General features: G+C 46.6%; 1 long non-coding RNA gene across 1 annotated transcript; it reads left to right on the top strand.

Annotated features, from left to right (window-relative positions):
* The first annotated feature begins 34 nt into the window (after positions 1-34).
* On the top strand, positions 35-7,178 carry LOC149322465 (uncharacterized). Its single transcript, XR_016279901.1, has 3 exons — positions 35-306; positions 4,355-4,462; positions 6,358-7,178. It is a non-coding gene; the product is annotated as an uncharacterized LOC149322465 (long non-coding RNA).
* The last annotated feature ends 1,557 nt before the right edge of the window (positions 7,179-8,735 follow it).

Here is an 8,735-nt window from a genome sequence, read left to right as displayed (position 1 = left end):
GGAGCCAGGGAGAAGGAGAGGGAGGGAGGGAGGGAGGGAGTTCCCCGAAGTCACGCGGGGAAGGAGGGCACCAGCCCCGATGCCAGCAGCACCGCGCCCTCGGGACCAGGGCAGAGTCCGGGGCGGGCCCCCGGCTTTGCGGGAGAAAGAAGAAAGGGCGCCCTCCCTCGATCTTCCCCGGCGGCGGCCTTTCCGCTTTCTCCCGTTTCTCCTCCTGGCATCAGGCAAAAGGAAGGGAGCTGCCCAAGGCGAAGCTCCTGGGGTCACAATGCCAAACAACGACAAAGAAGAAGCCGGGCAACAGCTGTAGGGCTTCTTCTCCCTTTTTGTTGTTGTTGTTTTAATGGTGTTTTGCATGTCGACCTGTCCTACCCAGCCTCCAGCCTCGAGGAGAGGCGGGGGAGAAAGAACCATCCTCACCATCGCCATCCTCCCTTCTGCCCCCCCCCCCCGGTGAGCCTGGTCCAAAGGGCGCCCCTTCGGCCCAGAGGGCAGCCCGCTTTTCCCGGGCGCCAGATGCCAGGAGGAGCCTCTCCTCCAGACTGAGGAGGGAGTGCCAAAGGATCCCCAGAGGGCAGAGCCCCAGCCAGGAGCTTCGTCGGACCCCCGGCCTGTTGCCTTGTTGGGCAGCCCCCTCCCTTGGCCTCAGGTTAGGACCAGCTCTAATGCCTGATGCTACGCAGCAGCCTCCGGGGAGAAACTGCAAAGGCAGAAACGCTGCCCAGCAGCAGACCAGTCTGCAAAAGGCCTGCCTTCCTCCTTCATCCCGGAGGGAGGGAGGGAGGGGTGCCACTGCTGCTGCCCCTGATGCGGAGAAATGCGCTTCGCCCTTCCTTCTCTTGCCCCTCAGGTATGGAAAGACCTGCCAGAGGAGATGCGGAACATTCCCAACCTTGAGGGCTTCCAAAAAGCGCTCAAGACAGACCTCTTCCGGCAGGCCTTCCCCAATTAACTTCTCTGCCCCATCAACTGCCTGCCTGCTTGACCTGTTTATGGGCATTTGGTCTGAAATATCATTTTCAATCTGAGGGTGGCTGGGTGGGTTTTAGGTTACAAGGCTTTTATGATGTTCATCATTGGTGGGCCCATACAGACAGGCCAAAATAATGCTGCTTCAGGTCACTTTGGAGGTATGCTGTTAACATGATGCATGCGTCCTAAGAGGCTGGAAGCCACGCCAAAGCCATGCTCCAGTCCTATGGACTACATTATTATTGTTGTTATTATTATGTTGTGGAGCACTGGCACTGAAAAGTGGCTCTGGGGCCTCCCACTACTAGCTTCATGAGGCACTAGTCCCAAGCAAGTCTCCCACAGCCACCTTACTCTTCCTACTAACAGTCGGTGTTGGAATAGGTAGCGATTTTGCATGCTGAAGCCTTCTAGGAATATAAAAGCATGTCTGTCATAGTTTTACTGCTTACTAACAGCCCCCCCCCCCCATCTCATTTCCTGTTTACTAAGAGCAAACATTTTGGCCCTGAGAGAATCGCCATTCTTCCCTATCACCTTTCTTCTTATTTTATTTATTTACAGAATTTATACTCCACCCTTCAGCTCTAATGGCTCTCAGAGCAGCTTACAATTATTATTAATATTTAGACGGTTCCCTGTCCTCAGGCTTACAATTTAAAAAGACACAAGCTAAAAGGAGAAGGGAATGGTGGTGGGAAGGGGATCAGGTCCAGCAGTTCTTCTCTCCCTCTGAGGCCTGGACCAAGGCAGGCGGACTGGAGGGAGGGCTGGGCTTCTTAATCAAGGCCAAGCCCAATGGAGCTGGGCCTGCATCTCTCCCTCCATGACTGGATGGCACCAGGTGGACTGGAGGGAGGGTTCGGCTTCTTAGAAGGCACTTGGAAGGCAGAGGTCCAAATAGCAGTAAAACCACCACCAGCAGCAGCAGCTTCTTCTTTCCTCTGGCCCCAGATAGTCACTGTGGTCCTCCCATTCTTTCTGCTGAGGTGTTTTACAGCAGAGCCCTGTCAGGTCCTGGTTTTATAGCCCTAGCCTGCAAAGCAGCTGTGAGTGCTGGCACAGTGCCTACTGAGTCAGGCCCTTGGTCCTGAAGAGAGAGGAATTCATTTGGAAGGCAGAGGTCCAAGTAGCAATAGAACCAGCAGCTTCTTCCTCCCCCTGGACTCCTGATAGTCACTGTGACCCCCCTTCTCTCTCTGCTGGGGTGTTTTACGCTCTTCCCTCCCTCAGAGCCCACAGCAGTGGCAGTTGGAATGGAGGGAGGCTGCCTCACCAGCTGCTGGGACTGGCAATGATGGCTGTTCTTGTCTGGAGAACCATGCCTTGCCTTGCATGCTGAGGGGAAACTTTCTTAAGAAGCATCTAGTCTATTTTTCTACCTCATCTTCTTTGCAACATGAAGCTAGACCTGTGTATTTCTTCATACACATGATTTTGTGAGGAAACTTACTATTTTTATTCTAACTAAGAGACTTTGTCTTATTTTGGGGGCATGTGGGCTGGAAGATAAATGGGCCTAGCTTTTCCTGCTCACCTATATTCCCCTGTATCTGCTCTGCCAATGAGATTAAACAATCTCTCCTACTTTCCTGAGTAACGAATCTCAGGAAAGGACAATTCCAATGCCCACTAGCCCCATGCGGCAATAGTCCCAAGTAAGTCTCACATGGTCACCTCACTCTTCCTACTCATAGTAGGGCCAGGCTTCAAGCCAGGTGAGGATTAGGACCAACTGGCTCGGAGCTTCCCTAAGGCAGAAAAGAAACAAAAGTGTTGAAATTAAAACGAAATTTAAAAATAAGAAGAAAATAAAATTAAAATAATTAAATTACAAACTTTTCAATTTTGTATTGTCCTTGTATAGGGACAATACATTTAAATAAAATATAAACTACGTTTAATTAAAAAATTAAATACAAAAGAAAACAACATGTAGGTTAAAAATAAAATTCTTCAAAATGTGAGCATAATGTTGCTTGTGCAGGAAATTAATGCTATGGTCCTATACCTGCTGCAGTCTTTTGCAGGTTCTTCTTTTCTTCTAGGTAGCCAGGGGAGAACAAGTATACATCACTACATGATTCATTATGTTTATTTTGCTGAATGTACACTTGTCAGGGAGGGACTGATCCCTCCTGGCAACAGCATATTCAGGTAGGATTAGAACCCAAACAGACAAGGGAGAAAAGGGAGAGCAGATACAAACATGCAATGGGAGCCCCGGGTTTTGCCTAAAGCATGATTCTCAAATAGCCAGATGAGGAAACAATTTACCCAGGAACTTCCAAAAACCGCAAAATGGGGTGTAGAATCATAGAGTTGGAAGAGACCGCAAGGGCCATCCAGTATAACCCCCTGCCATGCAGGAACTCTCAATCAAAGCATACCCAACAGATGGCCATCCAGTCTCTCTCGCATACCTTCCCTCCTCCCACCACTTCTCTCTCTCTTTCTCCTCCCACATGGAACCAAGAAAACCATGTTAAATGTTTGTTATTGCTCCAGAAAAGAGAGCGTATTTTTGAGAAATAATAAAGCCTTCACATAGTTGTTTTGATTCCATGTGGGTGATCTTAATGCTGGACACAACCTGAAGTGTGTTGTACAGGATCACAGACATAAAGACAGGATAGGCAGATGTATTATTGTATGAACTGGCCCATAGTGGAGCATGCTCTTCAGTTTTCTGCTGACATCATTTTTAATGGGCAATAAAACCTAAATGTTAATTAGAATGCACTTTTTATTCATCTTCTAAATTTTGCCCAACATTCGTATGTGGAGCTTATAAAGCAAACTGATGAATTATAACTGCCTTTTGCTCTGTATAGCTGACACCAAAGAAAAATATTGCCTGTTCTTCCCTTATTTTTGGAAGTTGTCTTTTCCTCAAGAAGTGTTTTATAGTAAAACCAGGAGATCAAATGAGACATTCAATATCTCATTTGTCAAAATATAGAGAAAACTACTCTCTTATTTTTTTTAAAAAAAATGGAAATCATGCTATCTTTTCATCTGAAGATGAAAAGGGATTTCTTTTTCAAATAATATCTATCGAAGGCTGATTTTGAAATGATTGTTTTCATCTCTTGCATGGAGGAAGCTGGAAAGGGTTGTAGTGTGAGACCATTACCTCCTTGGCTAAATTTGTTAGCCAAAGTGAAACATGTGTGGCACCTGAGAGTAGATAAGATTCTTCTATAGCTGGGTGAGGAAAGTGCATGCATATGCCCCCCCATCGACCCTCAACGCCACTCCATGGGGGGGGGGGGGGATAATTGCCAAATGTTCATTGGGGAGGGCATGGTAGGCAATGTCATCTTGAATTCAGCCCCTCCCTGGCCTTTTTAAATCCTATGAGATGTATTGTTTAAAACAGGAAGTCAAGTGGAAGCTGGGATGTAGTGGCTCAGCAGTTAAGATGCTGACTTTGACAAGTACAAGATCGGCAGGTCAGCAGTTCAAGACCCAAGTGCTGCCTGATGAGGTAAGCTCCCTTCACTAGTCCCAGGTTCTTCCAATTAGCAGTTTGAAATCATGTAAAATTCAAGTAGAGATAGATAGGTACCACTTCAGTGAGAAGGTAACAGTGTTCTGTGCAGTTATGCTGGCCACACGACCGCAGAGTTGTCTTTGATAATGCTGGCTCTTCAGCTTAGCAATGGAGAGGAGCATCGCCTCTGCATTTGGACATGACTTGACAACTGTCAAAGGGGAACTCTTTACCTCTAAAGTGGAAGCTATACAGGATGACTAGATTTCACAACCACAAAGTAGGACTGATTTTAAGCTCTTCTTGCAAATAATTCAGCCTCTTAGGAAGTTGGAAAAACACTCTAGAGAAAACTTAAGAAGTGACAAAATAATGATATCAAGGGGGAAAGGACTGTGGTGCTCTCTGTAAACCCAGAGGACCAGAGGTGGAGACTAGCTTGATCATATTCAGGCCTCCTGAGCCTAAATGTTGTTCTTGGAAAATTTCTTCAGAGGGAGGTTGCCACTGCCATCCTCTGGGACTGAGTGTGACTTGCCCAAGGTCACCCATTTGATTTCCATTGCCATGCCGGGATTTGAACACTAGTCTCCAGAGTTGTAGTCCAACGCTCAAACCATTAAGCCACGCTGGCTCATGCAAAGTATGTTATCAGGTGCGTGTTATCGGGTGGAAAAGGAATTCACAGAAATGGAGTGGGGCCAGGGATGAATTGGGAAGCTGACCTGGAAAACAGCAGGAGTACTGCTGCTTGGTGAGGGCACATGAAGCATTTATTACAGCAACTACACATACATCCCATTGCATGATTGTTGTCATATGGATACCTACCAAAAATGATACATACCATACATATGTGTAGGCAGAAGAAAATATAATGTATAAGGCACCATTTAGTTTCAACTAGCAGTGAAAAATTATATTCAAGTCACACCAGGCACTTAAAGGTATGTGTTTGTTACAAAATCTCATAGCATCCAACCAAATTCCACAACTAAACCATGGTGAACACCAGGTGAAAGGCAGCACTGTCCACTAAAAAAGACATTTCTGTTGTTCAATAGATGGCATTGTATTTTCTGTTACTGCAACCAGTCCATAGCGTTTAGTGACAAGTTAGCTCATACTGTTTGTTGATATATACAGCTGGGTGTGCACAATCCTTGATATTGCAAAGAATGATAAGAATTTGATAAAGTAAGTCACGCAAGTGAACAGGATGATATCTTCCTTTATTCAGAAACTAAGCTAAATGAGTGTGGTCAGACTTAATAGGGAGCCAGAGTGGTGTTGTGGTTTGAGCATTGGGACTCAGAGTCTGGAGACCAAGGTTTGACTCCCCACTTAGCCTTGGAAATCTACTGAGTGACCTTGGGCAAGTCACATTTTCTCAGCCTCTGAGGAAGGCAAAGGGAAAACCCCTCTGACCAAACCTTTTCAAGAAAACCCTATGATAGGTTCACCTTAGGGTCACCACAATTCAGGATGACCAATGTCCTAACTGCAAAGGAAGACAAGGCACTGCAAAATGTAGGACATTTCCAAGAAAATGTCGACATGGCCAAACACTCATAGAAATGTAAATTCCCTCTTCTTAGTTCTGCTCAAAACGGAGGACATTTTGAAGTGCCTCCTGGACAGAAATGGAGAACAGCTCCTGGAAAGGAGGATGGTTGGTCACCCTGCCATAAGTCAGAAATGACCTAAAAGTAGGCAACAGCAACAATAGCCTTTCCTGCTCATCTAGTTCACTGGATGGGCTCCAAGGCATTCCTTTGCAAAGAATGTCTCTGAATGTGGTTCAGTGCAGAGGGCAGATGAATAGCAAAGGGTTGTGCTCTCTGGTTCGGCTGAAGTTCTAGATCTGTTATTTATTTATTTATTTGAAGGAGGCTGAGCAGGAGCTCCAACTCTTCCCTGGCCAGAGATCTGACAGTGAAACTCAGAGCCAGAGGGAGCTTCCAGATAGTACTCAGGAAGCCCAAGCCTGGTGGCCAGTGAATGGGCAAGTGGAAGCCCCGCCAAGGCCAATGGATCGCCTCTCCCTCCAATCAATAGTCGACAAGGACTGACTTTGCTGGAGATGTCTTGAGATAAGGGCTATCCTCAACCTTTTCCCACCACAAGCTCACTTTTGCCCACATGCCAGAGACTGCATCACATGGCAGAAATAATTCGGTATGATGCCACTTGAACTATGATGGCTCAATGCTGGGAGAGTCTGGAAACTGTAGTTGGTGGTGGCACCAGAACACTGAGATTTTGTAAGGCAAGAACCACATAACTCCATTAGTGGTTATTTATGCTGTGCTGCAGCCATGAATATCTTGGCATTCATTCTGCTTATGGATATCCCAAAAGCGACAGAACAATGGACTAGATAGGTCCCTCATCTGACAAGGGCATATTCAGGTAGTGAGTATTTACAGGACTAGAAGCCATAGCCAGATGAGGAGACAATTCTCTCAGGAACCTCCAAGAACCAGCAAATGTTATCAGGTGGAAAAGAAATTTACAGAAAGGGGTGCGAGTAGTATGAAATGACAGAATAATTCTTCTCATGCCTGAAGAATGCTGGGCAATAAAATTACTGTTCTCTCCGCATGAAAAGTGTGAGATAATTACAAGCTTGTCCCTTCCAAGGGACACTGATCAGCCTTTCCAATCAGGGGCAGGAAATTCCTTTTGAACACACAATTTTGACACTTCATTGGCAAGGGAGCTTTACCTTCACTAGTGTGTGAAAACTCACACCCTCTTGCACACCTGTGGCTTTATTTCACTGGTGCTGTAAAATAATAACTTTGAGAATGACAAGCTTCAAAAGGAATTTCCTACTCCTTTACTTCATTTGCAAGTGAACCATGCGAACATTCTCACACTTAGGCAGTCATGTAGCACATTTCTCGGCTTTTACATAAAACAAAGTGGCTGAAAATCCACAATTCGTCTGTTTAGAGGGTCATGACAAATTATTGTCACATCACTAGATAGGAGGAAGATGAATTGGCTCACTTGAGGCCCTGCAGCTGACTAGGAAAGTAACCAGACTGTTTTTTGGTGAGGGAACATGAAGCTTTTTATACATCAGTCCCACCTCACTATTGTATGGGTCCAGAAACATGGACACCTATCAAAAAGTAAACATATATAAAAATGTGCAGAAAGAAATGATAATGGCGGGTTATAGACCGCCGCTTTGAGGCGGTCTGCCGCCGCCACCGCCGTTTGCTCCGTAAGGGAGCCGTCGCAGCCACACCGCGCGGCTCCCTTACGGAGCAAAAAAGAAGCTCCAAAATGGAGCTTCTTTCTGCGGCGCCCTAATGACGTCGCGAGGTGCCGCTGGCGCACTCGTGACGTCATTAGCGCCGCGACACGTTCAGACGCACAGCGTCCAATACGTAAAGATGGCGCCGGCCGTGTGGAACGGCCGGCGCCATATTGTACGGACAGTCCGTACTAGAGCCAGGGGCGTCTAGAAGAAACGCTCCTTTTTTAAAATGAGACGTCCTGCGGACGTCCCAAGCGGTGGTCTATAACCCGCCAATATATAAGGCACCACTGAAGTTCAACTTATACTGTTTGCTGCTGGGTGTTGGTAAGTAATAAGAATGCGACAAAGTAAATCACTCCAGTGAATTGTATAATGTCCTCCTTTATTAAGAAACACAGGGGCTAAACAGACCCTGATAAAGCCTTATTGAGGCCTTGGCAAGCACACACCATGCCCTAATCCGGCCAGAATCTGGCCCAAATACGGGTGGCAAAGAGTTGCTCCTATTTGGGGTGGGTTGAAGCCGCCCTATTGTAACTTCAGCCGGCTTCCAGCCAACTTGGGGAGGTGTGGTGTCTCAATGCCACACCCCCAGGTTGCCCCAAAGCCATCTGGTATGTAATCGTTGGCACTACTTCCTGGCAACTTGAGGGTGTGGCATGTGTAAACACCACGTTCCCAAGCCAGCTTGAAGCCTGCTGAAGCTGCCAGTCTGTTTGAGCCCATAACTATATTTCATCACATAGAGAGTAGTCAGAGTTAATAAAGAGCCAGCATGAGGAAAAGGTCTGAGTGTTGGATCCACTGCACCACCAACCCACTGCACATCCCATGATACAAAATGACAATCAACATGGGGTGTCGCCAACAATACAATGCATTTAATCATAACATTAACAAACTGGCTGGCCCAACAGAGCCATGGAGGAAGAGGGGGCAGGGGGCATGTACAGGGGCCTCCGTGATTGTGCCAATATGTCATTGGGTGCACCA

Source organism: Sceloporus occidentalis, unplaced genomic scaffold (genome assembly GCF_023333645.1).
Source record: "Sceloporus occidentalis isolate IW3139 unplaced genomic scaffold, rSceOcc1.0.p SCAF_1, whole genome shotgun sequence".
Taxonomy (NCBI): Eukaryota; Metazoa; Chordata; class Lepidosauria; order Squamata; family Phrynosomatidae; genus Sceloporus; species Sceloporus occidentalis.
This window is presented reverse-complemented; position numbering and strand designations above follow the sequence as displayed.